Below are 13,829 nucleotides of genomic sequence, written 5' to 3' on the forward strand. Positions count from 1 at the left end.
GTTGGAATGAGTAGCATTAGTCAGTATTGCAGCATTTCTCTTATTCCAGTAGCTGTAGTGGAACTGGTATTTGTAAAAAGTCACTCTTTTATGATCGAGAAGAATCTAAAATCTACCTGAGCAGCAAGTGTTCTGTGAAGGAAACGGAGAAGAGGTGAAATATCTGAAGGATTAAGACAGCACATTCAACACATCAAGGTTCATTTACTCGAACAAATCTGGGCTTCTTTGTAACAAAGGCTTCCATTTGACAGCATGTGAAGTACGACAAACTGTCAAACTTAAAATGCTTGGATATTTGGGTTGCTCCACTGGCTGGAAAAATTAGCTTCATGGGGTGACTTTTGGATCCACAAATGCTGTCCTGCCATCCTTTGGGAGGAATGCCACGTCATAGGGTGGGTGGTGAAATTCTGCCTTGGGACAGAGGTGGACTGAAGGATGCACGCCTTCATGCAGGTAAGTGGGAGATGAATTGTTGAAAGGTTTATCGTTGGTATATTTCTGTATCAAGAGTTTGATAAAGAAAGCTGAGGAAAAGATGTTCCAACGTATCCACCCCATAGGGTGCACAAGGAGACCTGTAGCACTGCCTTGAGGAAGCATTGGCATTGCCATGCTTTATCAGTCATGTGCATCAGTCCTGTGGAGAAGCAAGCAATATTGTTTCCCTGGCTTTGACTAAGTGTGTTTTTTTTTCCCCCAGATAAGGAAAGCAGCAGGATGAATAGTTTGTAGCCTTTTCCAGAACGTATGTATGTCACTAGTTGCACCAGGGGATGTTCAGATTTCTCCTCAGAAAGTGGTCATTGGCACAGGCTGCCCAGGGTGGTGGTGGAGTCATCATTCCTGGAGCTGTTCAATAAAAGAGGAGATGCGGCACTGAGTGACATGATCTAGAGCATGGGTTGGTGGTTGGAGTAGATGATTTTATTGGTTTTCCTAACCTTAATGATTCTAGGATTCTATGATCATATAAACCATGCCAATTAAGCGCAGTGTGCATTGAACTATGTTCTTCCCCAGTACCCAGGATCCGAAGTTTGACACAGCAACTCTTGGGTCTAGACCTGGAGGTGTTCAAGACCAGGTTGGATGAAACCCTGGGCAACCTGATCTAGTACCAGATCTGGAGGCCCTGCCTGTGGCAGGGGGGTTGGAACTTGATCTTTGGGGTCCCTTCCAACCCAAGCCATTCTATGATTCTATGATTTTATGTGATCATGGGAGAGGATAACAGAGGTGGGTACCAAAAAAAGGCATTATAGCCCTTTTGTAGTTTGCCTTCTGGGTTTTGAGCTCTGAGTGATGTTATTCAGAGCCCTGTGGGGTTTTCCTCTGCAACCACATGGCCACAAGACAAGCATATGTAAAAAGCCAAGATCCTCGCTCAGTCTCATGTTCTTAAGGACTGGCATTGAAAAATGAAAGATGTTTTAATACTTATTAAGAAAAAATACCACAAGTCTAAGAGAAAATCACAATAGGTGGCTCTGAGTCTCTTTGGATAGGATTCCTATTAAAATCAATGTGAGTTTTGCAAGTGGTAGTGCTCAGGTGTTATTGATTGGTGACTGATTGATGATTTGTATGTTTTCCAGCAGCGGTATCTCCCTTTGCTGTTTTTTCTCTTCCCAGCCAGTTTCTCATCCTTTCAGCTTTAAAAAGAAACCGGTGCTGGGAATTTAAGAGTGGACTGATTCTGTAAGATTCAGTTCAGTGTGAGGTCAGTGTGTTCCTTCAGTCATGTTCAGATCCCAAATTGAAGGCCTAGAGAGAATGAAAATGCTCCGATCGTGTCCTTTTGAGAGCAGGGGTGAATTTCCTTCTCTAGAAACTCTCTCCACCCTCTCCAATGTGTGCACACAAACAGAAAGTTCCTATAAACTGTTTGAGGTCATGCATTGCATCAAATGACTGTGTTAATCCAGAGTTCTGCACGCCCAGGGCAGATCCAGCGCCATAGGAAATGAGCACATCCGGAGCATTTGTGTTTTCAGCATCATAGAGGGGGAAAAAAGCCATCAGATTCTGAATCCAGCTCACGAAGCCTGGATGTCTGCAATGTAGGAGCATTTCTCATCCAGATACTCTGGCTCTAAATGTTAAATGTTTTTTTTATTAGCAGCTCTTCTATTGTGTGCACTGAAAGATGAGTCACTGCCCTTCAAGAGCAAAGCTGGGAATCAATAGACCTCTGTGAATTAGATAATGTGCTAAAATATGGATATCTACAAAGGCATGAGAATTGTGACTAATGTGTAAGTAGAAACATACAGAGAAAATGGCCCAGCAGACAGTAATCTTTCTGGAATCTTCTTTGGGACCCACCCCGCTTGTGATGGTTAAGCATCCTGTTCACTGTGGCCACGTGGTAGCTAGGAGGATGTGAAATTGAGCTCCCTGGCCCTGATGCACAGAAAATGAGTCTGCTACTCTTAATGACAGAAACTGCCTCAGGATTGCTTGCTGGGGAAGCCAGCTGCACTTATTGCACCCTGAAGCCTGATTAGAAAGGCATAGGTGGGTGATAGATGATTATTCCCCTTCCCCCTGTGCTGCTGAGACCCATCTGGACCCATCTGTGCTCCCAGTTACAAGACATACATGAAAATAGTGGAGCAGATGCAGCGTAAGGGAACAAAGGTGTTCAAAGGGCTGACCCTGCTTTCAGTTGGAAGATTCCCTTCTAACATCAGCCGTCCTGTGAGATCCCATGAAAACCCAGTCCCATGCCCTCAGGCAGCTCTCTCCATGCAATCTGAAAGCGTATTAAGTCAGAATAAATCCAAGTTTTGCACTAGCTATCCAGAAATAGCCCCGTGGTTATCTAAGTTGTGCTCTCCCCTTTCTAAATGTTGCATAAGCAGCTTCCAAAACTTTAGTAGAGTTGTCGTTTTATCTAATGAACCTTGCTAGCTTGCTGGAAAATAATTAGTCAATGAGCTCCCTAAAACAGTGTTAGCTGCAAGTAATGTGAGTTCCCACAACATGCTCATACATAGCAGTTAAGTTTGTATTGGGGATTTTATTGTTGTTTCTCTAAAAAGAGAGGATAGCCTCAGGCAGATCTGAAAATTGCATCTCTAGCCAATTGGGGAAAGTGAAAGTCAGAAACAATCGTCAACAAAATAAATTTTTCCTCTTGGCACATGGTGTGCTGGACTTGGCAACACCAGGTGCTAACTCCCATTCCCCCCCAGACTCCCACTCCCGACTGGGAAGGGAAACAAGAGCCATAAAACACAGCTATGCACACGTAGAGATAAAAGGCCAAACCGAATCCCTCATGTACCTCTGCAGCAGACAGAGGCAAAGCTAGACCACAAAGATTCATGGCTGTTAGTTGTGTGCTAGTATAATCCAGTGGATCATGTTCAAATCACTGAGCAGAAGTAAAAAAATCTGACATGGATATTTATGTGGCCATTATCTTTTCCAGTCCTTTGCAGAGCACATTGCTTCAGTGTGAATTTTCCTCCAAAGAACCGTCTGATGTAGGCACACGTTATTATCCCCATGCTGGAGAGGAGAGGGGCTCTACTGAAGGCAAATGACAACTGCATATTTATGTACCTTTGGAAGACTTTCCCGAAATGGCAAAGGAAGTTCTTGGTATGACAGCAACCAAACCTCAACTTACTCCTGTTCTGGGCATAGATATTAATCCTCAGAGCATAGTTCTGAGATAATTATTGAATAACAGTGATTTGAACCCGTGAAAATACCGTATCTAGTTTATAGGAAGGATGCTGAGCTTAACTGTGTTGTGAGAGTTGCAGACATGCAGCATTGTCTGGATATCATGGAATCATAGAATGATTACAGCTGGAAAAGAGCTCTAAGGTCCCCAAGCCCACCCATCCCCACCATGCCCCCTGACCATGTCCCTCAGTCCGTATGTCAAATATGAAGACGTTAACTTACTGTCTCTTGTCACCAACAAGGAAAATATGTTGGGTGTGGGAGTGGGAGCAATTGGGTGGAGGCTCAGATCAGGAGGAAGGATGCTTTACAGATTTGTGCCACTCCTGGTTGTCTCCTCCAGTTGATTGCATTCAGTGGAACCATTTCTGGTATGTCCCTTTCTGTCCAAATTATCTCAACCAAGTATAGAAGAAAGGAGAAGAAAGGAATTTTGCTTTTTTTTATCAAGTAGTTATGATAAGGCAGAGCAAAAATACACTTGACTTGATTGCCTTTGTTATCAAAGGCCAGAATGATACAATAATTAATTATATTTAACTTATCCACTGGTTGCCTTGGGGGATAAAGAGGTGATTTTCATGCAGACTGTGATATATGTCTGTTTATACCTAGCTGACAGGTATTCTTAGTGCTTGAGGCCCCAGTTCTTTGACCCAAAGCCAGCTGATATTGATTTAGATTTTCTGTAGATCAGATTCTCTTCCTGGAAAAAAAACTACAGATTTAACAGTGACTTAAAGAAATTACTCAGGGTTTATACAAGTGCAAATGTGAGAGAAGAATTCACCTCCAAAAGACTTGCCTTTTAATAATAGAGAGAAGAAAGTCTGTGATTTCTCTCTTTCACTTAAAACAAATCAGAAACCCTACTGTATTTATTTATTTACTTGTTTATTTTTAATTCTTGATGCTGGAATCAGTAGCATCTCATGCATCTTGCTTCATGGAATGGTAAATTTCTCCTTTCATCACCAAGGTTCAGAGAAACAAAATCCAGATACATCCAAAGGAGCTGCTATGAAATCCCTGGAGTTTCATGGTAGCTGACGTGGGAGTAGAATTTGATCCAAAAGAGTTATTTTTGCTTAGACACTGCCAAAGAATAAGCTTAATATAAACGTTAGCTTTCTCCTTCTGTAACAGAAATTTCATTTTATTTTTGAAGAAAAAAAAAAAATGGCGGTATGTAAATTCTGCCTTCAGCTGTTTTGGTGTAAACTGGAAGCAACTCATTGACTTTAAAATCCATGCTCATTTAGAAGTATTCCTAACCTTATCTCCATGCATTAACCAGAAGCCATTCCTTCCTCAGATGAAATGCAAATCCGGAATAAGACAGGGATTTTTGCAGAAAGCTAAGGAAGCTAGGAACCCAAATCCTATTGATATCCAACCGAATTTAGGCATGTAAACTTTATTCACTTCTGTGAAAATCCCGATCTATGATTCAAAAAAAAAAAAAAATTAAAAAGTGCAGGCAGTTCCTTTAACTTACTGAAAAATTTTTAGAGAGTGTTTTATATGATTGAGTGTTGAAGAGCTGTCATAAACCTTTTCATTTAGCAGCATCCCCAGATAGATAGCAAGAGGAGATTGCAATAACAGAGGAGAATGAGAAGGAGAGGATTTGCTGCACTACCTCCAAACATTTCTCCCCAGATCCCATGTCCTACTCCCAGAAATTGAAAGTGTCTTAATTATTCAGGGGAAGAAGGATGCCCTGCTGTAACTTGTTGGATAATTATTCTGCGCTGACAGTGCCCTGAAGTACTTCACTGGTTTCTCTGCCTTTGAGCCTTTGAGCTAGCTGAAATGTTGAAGTGTTTTGAGATCCGAGAGCCATTTACAGGAGGGGCATGGAGACCTGCTGTGAGCAGAAGGGATATCAGGACACACAAAGCAAAATATCTCCTAGAATAAAATCACAGAATCATTAAGGCTGGAAAAGACCTCTACGATCCCCAAGTCCAAACCCAAACCATCCTACCGTGCCCACTGGCCGTGTCCCTCAGTGCCACATCCCCACGGTTCTCAAACATCTCCTGGTATGGTGACCCCACCACCTCCCTGGGCATCACCACTGGTATGCCAGTGCATCACTGCTCTTTCTGAGAAATTTTCCTAACATCCAACCTGAACTTCCCCTGGCACAACTTGAGGCCATCATCTCTCATCCTACCGCTTTTACCCAGAGCAGAGGCCAGCCCCCACCTCCTCACAACCTCCCTTCAGAGCGTTGTAGAGAGCACTGAGGTCTCCCTTGAGTCTCCTTTTCTCCAAACAGAACCATCCCAATTCCCTCAGCCACTACCCATAGAGGTAATGCACTGGAATAGGCTGTCCAGGGATGTGGGCACAGTGGAGGTGGGTTGGGGTTGGAATTGGTGATCCTCGTGGTTTTTTCCAGCCTTAATGATACTATGATTCTATTTAGGGACATAGCTAGTGGGCAATGCTGGATGGGTTAGACTGGGTGATCTTAGTGATCCAACCTTCATGATTCCATGACTCTGTGATCCACTGTTGGGGAAGAGGAGAAGTTTGGACTTCCAATGAGCACATCATTGTCAAGCAAATCCCAAGCTATCCCGGGAACAGCAGCCTCCAGCCTGCCACATGAATGTGCTACCCTGAGTAGTGTACATGGCAGAGTTCACACGGGCTGGCAAAGCTCCTCACGCTCTGATGTGTTAGAAACATCCAAGCAAAATGAGATGCGATATTTGGGTGTGAGTGTGTGGCTGTAAGGATTCAATCCTGCCAAGTGTCAAACGCTGCTGTGGTCCATCCCCCGGTCAATGGGAGCTGCTGGCCCAGCACCAGGCAGGATGGAGCTGCCAAGGCTCCAGGCATCAAGTAGCAGAGTGTGAGAAGTCGCATCGCGAGCACGCTGAGATGTTCACAACAGATCTTTCCAACAGTGAAAACTGCCTTTTCTCCAGCTCCCACATTTAGCTAGCTCCTGTCAAAGAACATTAGAAGGGGGAAGATGACATGGAATTAAGAAGAGGATTTCTTGTGGCCAGAGAATGGTGGTGAAGCCCACTGTGCTGCCAGGCTGCTTTCTGCATCGGAGAGCTGCTTTGTTAGTAAAGAAAAAAAACAGCAGCAATCCCAACACTGCACGAGTTTCTGCTGCTGGGTGCTGCAGGTATTTTAATCCACAAAGAAAATTAGTATATTTCATGTAAATTGATATCAAAGTGACACGCCATCCTTCAGCTCGCTAATTTAGGGGCTGGTATGCAGATGGAGAATGCTTGCTGCTTCCTCATAGTCAAACCCCTCTACATTCAGCATCTCACATTCAGCATCTCACATTCAGCATCCAGGGTGACATGTGGCTTTCTGAAAACTTGGCCAGATCTTGTGCTGGTGTTTGTTTTGTTGCAGAACAGCACAAGGAGAGCTAGCAAGGGTTGGTGCTGGGCTGGAACATGGGGAATATTGGAGTAACCCGCATGCGCACCTCTGGCAGTCCCTTTCAAAGCAATTCTGCAATGCCTCAAAAAAAAAATCAGTTCTCAAGTCTTTCAGACATCATCTCAGAGCAATTTGGGCAGAAGGCTTTACCATTTTCATCAGTACTTGTGCAAATCCACAGATGGAGCCGGAAAACCTCCCAGATCCATGTGAGAGTCCTCACTGGTGACACTGGCACCAATTTTTATGCCCTCCTGACCAGACAAAAAGAGACCTTTATTAATGGAATACAATGACATTCTTCCTGGCCCTCAGAGGAGAAGAAGGGCTCCAATTTAGGAGACCTATGTTTTAGTTTAGTATCTCTATTACAGGATTTTTCACAGTAACCCTTTTGTCATTAAAAGAAAATAAGTCCATCCTTGCCTTGTGAAATGCTTTAAAATTAGTCCAGACCTCCTTTTGGAATCACTGTCATCTGAGTACAGATCATTTGTGTTTCTGGAAGGACTTTGGATTATTATTTTCTTTTTCCTGGGAATCTCTTCCTTTGGAAACAGTAAAACCAGCTCTCTCTTTCTTAACTGTTTGGCCGGAGTCAAAGACAATTTTCCACAATCTATTTTTCATTCTATTTTTTTCTTTATTCCTTAAGGTTTCATCATCTTTATGTCAGTGAAACTATGCACTTCAAATTCTCATCCCAAGGTTTTGAGTTGATTTTCATGGCAGATACAAGCAGCGATGCCTGCACTGATCTCAGCCGTGGTTTATTTTTATTCTTATATATCAGCAGCTATTTGTCATGCTACCTTGCAGTGTGGGACTCACATTTATATGGTTTGGGGAGATGTAACTCATTTTCTGTTTAATCCACTGTCTGTCAAAGGGAGAGATTTAAGATAGAATACCGTGGGCTTTCTGACGTGGTTCACAATTTTTTTATATGTGTATTTATTTATTTTTCGTGCAGACTATGTCATTTGTTAGGTTGAGTGCAAGAGAAAGTTGGTTTTCCAGTCAATGTAATTTGAGACAAATTTTCAGCATGCAATGGACTTTAGACATGATTTGGCAAGGTTCTGGAATATTAACAATGTCCTCGTGAACCAATTGCACTGTGACTACAATTCTGCTGCTAGGAAGGCCTTGGCAAGTTACTTCCCTCTGTGTGTTCACAGGTTTAAAAAGGAAGAAACTGATGATTAAAAGAAGACGGTGCTCTAAGCAACCTGATAGAGCTGTTCTTGGCATGGGAGTTGGAATGGGTGACCTTTAAGGATCCCTTCCAACTCAATTCTGTGATTCTATGAGTCTGTGAGAATGAATGCTGTCCTTGGCGAAGTGCTTTGAGATTTGTGGACCAACACTGTGGTTCTCATGGGGAATTGTGAGCACAGAGCTCAGCAAACAAGAGGAAGGTGAGCACGGGGATGGAAAGTGGTGGCATTCAGAACAGTGACAGCGGAGGATGATGGCTGAAATATGAAATCCCTATGCTGTGTGTATCCTCATGAGAAGCAGATGCTGCTACCAGGCTGCAAAGTGGGGGGCTGCAGCTTGCTCGCAGTTGGCAGCGAGGAGGAGCTGGGAGCCTCCAGGTTCACTCTTCCACCCAAGCTGTCAGCACCCCCCATGTCAGACGTGCGGAGGTGACTCGCATCCATCTGATGTGACAGGAATCAGGAACCCTGCCACCCCAACGTGATACAAAAATCACTCCCAGTCTTTCTTAAAAAGAACAATGATGGAGGTGTGATTCTTTCATCGAAAGAGACATCCCTGGGGTGTCAGCTAGAGAAAGACTGATCCCTGCAGCCCATACTACAAGAAGCCTTGCTATGTCTGAGGACTGCCTGCGTCAGTGAGCTGGTGGTTATTTTGGGTGGTCGCCGTATGTCTGGTGTGTCTCTGACTCTAAATGGGACTTCTGTGTTTCTAAAGTCTGAATAAAATATACTCACTTGGTGTGACAACAGATTTGCAGTTTCCTGTAAAAGAATTTGGCTTGGGAAATTGTTCTTGGTATGGGAAGGAATGAAAATCACAGAGTTGTTGGAAGGGACCTCTGGTGATCATCTGGTCCAACCTGCTCCTAGGGTTGGTTCCCTATGATACAGATAGGGCAATCAGCAGGCTGGGTAAATGAATATAGGTCTCAGAAGCTTGACGACACAGTGCAGCAGGCTTTGTGCACAGTGAGACTGAAGGAGGAAACTGTGTTTATCCCAGAATGATACCATGAGGTATTGAAATTCAGATGCAAAACTTGTAGCATCACTTAGATCAGAATGCAACACTCAGGTCTCAGGCATCCTTCTGGCCAACTGGGCTCGCTGGTGATGCAGAGCTGTGATAAATTAATCTGAACCTGAGCCCTTCAGAAGCTGATGGATATTCTGTTAGCCTAGTACAGGAAAATAAATACCCAGGAATGAACGTGAGGTTGCTGCTTTTCCTTGAGGTTCTGCTTCCACAGCCTATAAATTTGAAGGCTCCAAATGCCACGAGATGCAACTTTCAGGAGAGAGAATGTACAGAGCACTGGTGAGATGACAGTAAACAAAAGAATTAGGCTGTATTACCAGGAAGCTCTCAAAGAAGCAAGTTCTGAAACAGCTTCCCATGAGATTTGCACCAGACGGTGATATAAAGTATGCTCTTGAGAGCATTCCTTCATTGTCAGAAGGACAGACTGTAGAAAGCCAGCTCTGAGAGATCTTCTCCATCATTTCTATGAGTCAGTATGCTTAGGTGCTGTCAGAAGCACGTCAGAAAAGCATTTCTTCTGGATTAGACACTTGTTATCAGTCTGGAGTACTGGGCAATTGATGGTGCGGATTCATTGATGCACTGGACAAGGTACACGAAGGCTGGGAACATTTGTCAGCCTTGGCTGAGCCTCCTTCCAGACAAACTCCAGTACCCTTGTCACTTTAAGGGAGTTTATTACTTCTTAGTGAAAAGCAAGGGAGGAAATATAACAGATGAAAGGAGAGTTGTGAGGCATTTCAAACCCGGCTGCATAAACCCGGTGAAAAAAGGAGCAGATGAATTTCAAAACCCTGCTTTGGAATCATTTGTGCTGTGGATGCATAGAAAGCTCATGGGTTTCTTTAGCTGCTTCACGCCCTTACCACACTCTCCTGAACCTTCAGCATGGCTGATCCAAAACTCTATAAATCATTCAATGCCATTTATCTACCTTTCAGCACTCTCTAGTGAACTGGTCACACATCAGCCCCTGGCAAAAGCAGTGCATGAAAGCAGCATGGAGGACATTGCAAAACGGATGCAGCAGGGCGGGTGGGCAGCAGAGCTGCCTTTACAGCCCTATTCCCCTTTGCTTATGGTGGTGCTTAGCAAAGCCAAGCTCAGATCTGCCTTTTGATCTCAGCAGTCTAATTGGGTCATGCAAAATTTGGGTTTTGACTTTGGAAAAGCTGTGTTATTTGAGTTAATTAGATGTGGCTATTCACTCTCTGTAAGCATCTGCAGACGAGAGAGCAGGAAAACACCGATGACTTGCAGGAGCTATTTACTGTTTCACTGAGAAATTCTTGTGACAGTACACACGACCTTTGGCTTATGTGCCCTGTGTCATCAGTCCTCTGAATCCGTGACTTGAGAGCAGCTGGTTCTGAGAGTCAGGCTGTGCCAGGGCAGACCTGGCTCCAGGAGGGTACTGCCATGCCTCTGTGGAGGAACCAGCTGAGGAATAATGAGTGGGATTGGAGAAGTCCAGCTTTAAGCAAAGCCAACAGCAATAGTGGCATAACCTGAAAGATGGCTGTATAGAGGAGGGAAAATGACTTTCTTGTTATTAATATGGGGCTTGGGAATCTGTATCTTGGTGCAGCCTGGGCAGCACATCCATGAGTGACAATGGCCATTGCCAATGACTGCCATGGTCACTGTGTTGAAGCTGGAGGAAGCATTTAGGTGCTCCTGACTCCCAGAAGCATCCTCAATTGACTTCTCTCATTGACAACACTTCTAGGTTTAGGTTGTGGCTTGGCTGTCTAAAGCACATTGCATGTTTAAGCTGACACATCTGATAGTTGAAAAAGGGCTGGGAGCTCACACTGCCAGGTGTTAACTCTTCAAGCTGCAATTCATCACTTGTCATTACCCACCAATTTTTTATTTATTTTTTTGTCAGTGTTTCCATGTGAAAAAAAGGACAGAAACATGACTGGGAGTTGGGGCAGTCTGCTCAGGACTGACTCGAGGATCTTCACTCACGCCTCACCCCAACGCTTTGAGCAAATAAGGCACCTGCATTCGGTGCTGGGAGCCCAAGGTTGTTAGGAGATGGGCCAGGATAAAGTTACTTGTGCAGGCTGTGGGAAACTGTGGGTAACTGAAGTAAAGCAGCCTTCCAGCCCAACCCAAGTATCTCCTTGCTGTCAGCAGGAGGAGGAGCTGGCATAAAAGTTCAACTCCTTTGGGTAGGGAAGGTGCCCTCTACAGGAGAGCAGAGGAGGAGCTGGGGAAAAAACCTGTGTTGTCAAACTTGTGGAAAAGAGAAGTTCTTCAGGGCTTGCTCCCAAGGTAAGCAGATCTCATGTTGGATTGTATTTCCTGAGGAACATCTTAGCAGGAGGATCCCAGAGTGTAACTGTAGTAATGTATGAGGGTGTGAGGATAAGGGGAAGTTAAAGGTGAGAAGGCTCACAAGATGGGAAGATAGGAATCGGGTGTGGGAGATATGCAGGACTGCAGCACCACAAGGAGAAGCTGTAAGGGAGGGGTGGGAATCACTCAAGGCTTCAGATATAGGGCCAGGAGCTGGGACACTGAGTTCTAATCACAGCTTCTGCAGGGACAGTCAGTGTGGCCTGGAGCAAGACAGCTGTGTCCTGATCCCCAAAAGTACCTACAGACCTGATAAGGCAACAGATAGTAGAACCAGAGCTTTACTGTCTGGATGTTTTCTCCCTTTGAAAAAGAAATAATACTTTATTGCCTCACACAGCTGTGATCAAACTTAATTCTCAAATGTTTGCAAAAGGCTTTGAAGGGAAGCACCAAGTCTTATGGAAAAAAAGCTCTTATCAGAGAATTCCTATGCCTGTGCTGTATCCAGCAGAGCATCAGACCTAGCCCAAGTAAATCTGATGGCTCTCCAGTTGGCTTTGGCTGAAGAGGCTGAAGATAAAAGTTATTCAGGGCTCAAACTGTGATTTTAGGTATGTATGAAGTTGGTGAGCATGTTAGTTCAGCTATGAAATGGAGCACTGAGATGGATATCATCTCCTTGCAGACTCAGAAATGACATGCATCCCTTTTTGACTCACACAGCGGGCTGCTTGTGTGATGTCACCTGTCATTAAATTTCTTAGGATCAATATAAGCTATTCAGTAGGAATAGTAGGTGTAGCAGAAATGCTAAGTCACAGCCTGAATTGGTGATTGAGCACCTGGTGGGAAGGCAGAGCCAACCCTGGAGATCTCAGGTGCATGCAGTGCACCTGAGTGACTGGAAGGGATGGAACCAGGATCCACCCCTTCCCAGAGTTCATTTAAAGGTTGGCAATGGAGATAAAGGTGTCTTGCTGAGGCCTTCTGAAGGTAAGCAGCTTCTTTCCTTTGTTTCTGTGCCTATGGCTGTTGCATTTGAGCAAATACTCACTTGCTGCAGCGTAGGACCTTGCTGTTCTGTTGTTGTTGCTGTGCTTTCCACTGCAGAGCAGGCACTGAGTTAATGCTAGGCAGATAAGCCCCTAATGGGTCACCCTCTTTTTTACAGATGTTAGAAGTCTATAGATGAACTTCAAATACTGAATGCCATTTGATTGAAAGTTTCCTGCAGTTTGGGGCAGCGATTTCTGTAGAGTCTCTCCATGCTTGTTCACAGAACAGAAGCCTTGATTCTGGAAATAAAAAATAATGTGCTACATCATCTGCTAAAGTGATAGAATAATTTTGATATGTGGAAATATCAGGCTCATTATGAGCGCTGTTAGTTAACCGTAAAAACCTGAAATTGTGAAACCCAGAAGACATCTGCCTTGTGTCTGGTTCTCTCTCTTTATATCCTGTAGACAATAAGCCTGTATTGTAGACCTCCAGTCTGTCTTTGGTGCGTTCTGTTACCCTCTATAAATATACGACACAACGTATATCTTTAGGGTGAGCTTTGACAAGACAAGATTGCACTAATGGTCAAAGGCAAAAGCATTAATACAGTAAATAACATTTCACGTTTCAGTGCAGCAACTCAAAGCTTTTAATTCACACTGCATCCTTGCAGAAGAATTTTCAATAGGGGGTGAATGAGGCATTCAAAGGGAAACCAATTGCCCAAAATCTTTAGCATAGTCAGTAACGCAGTCTTGAACTCATACTCTGTTCTTAACTGTGAACAGACACTTTCATTCTTTGTGGATAGAATAGCCTGTATAAGTATAAAATATTAACATTCTCTTGCTCCTTTGAATGTCTCTGGTATGAATTCTTCAGGCAAGGACTATCTCTTACTGTGTTTTTAAGGAGGAGGAAGTCGAGCAGAAGAAATCATGGGTTTGAAAGGATGACATAATAACTGTTTGTGACATTCTCAGACACTTCAGTAATACGAATACTCTAGTTGGAGAAATTTGTACATTTTAATGCAAGTACACATTTACTTCAGATGTTTCTGTGCTTCTCTCAGTAGATGCAGGCACCCTTCCAGACTGGGTGAAGCTCAGGGT

The 13,829-nt window shown here is 43.8% G+C and overlaps 1 long non-coding RNA gene across 1 annotated transcript in view; it reads left to right on the forward strand.

Annotated features, from left to right (window-relative positions):
• Positions 1-299: 299 nt before the first annotated feature.
• The window catches only part of LOC149914790 (uncharacterized), a 37,317-nt gene continuing 23,787 nt past the window's right edge, over positions 300-13,829 (forward strand). Inside the window, exon 1 of the long non-coding RNA XR_016460180.1 lies at positions 300-459. This is a non-coding gene — a long non-coding RNA (uncharacterized LOC149914790). The remainder of the gene's footprint in view (positions 460-13,829) is intronic.

This window comes from Phasianus colchicus, chromosome 27, assembly GCF_987193195.1.
Source record: "Phasianus colchicus chromosome 27, bPhaCol1.hap1.1, whole genome shotgun sequence".
Lineage (NCBI taxonomy): Eukaryota > Metazoa > Chordata > Aves > Galliformes > Phasianidae > Phasianus > Phasianus colchicus.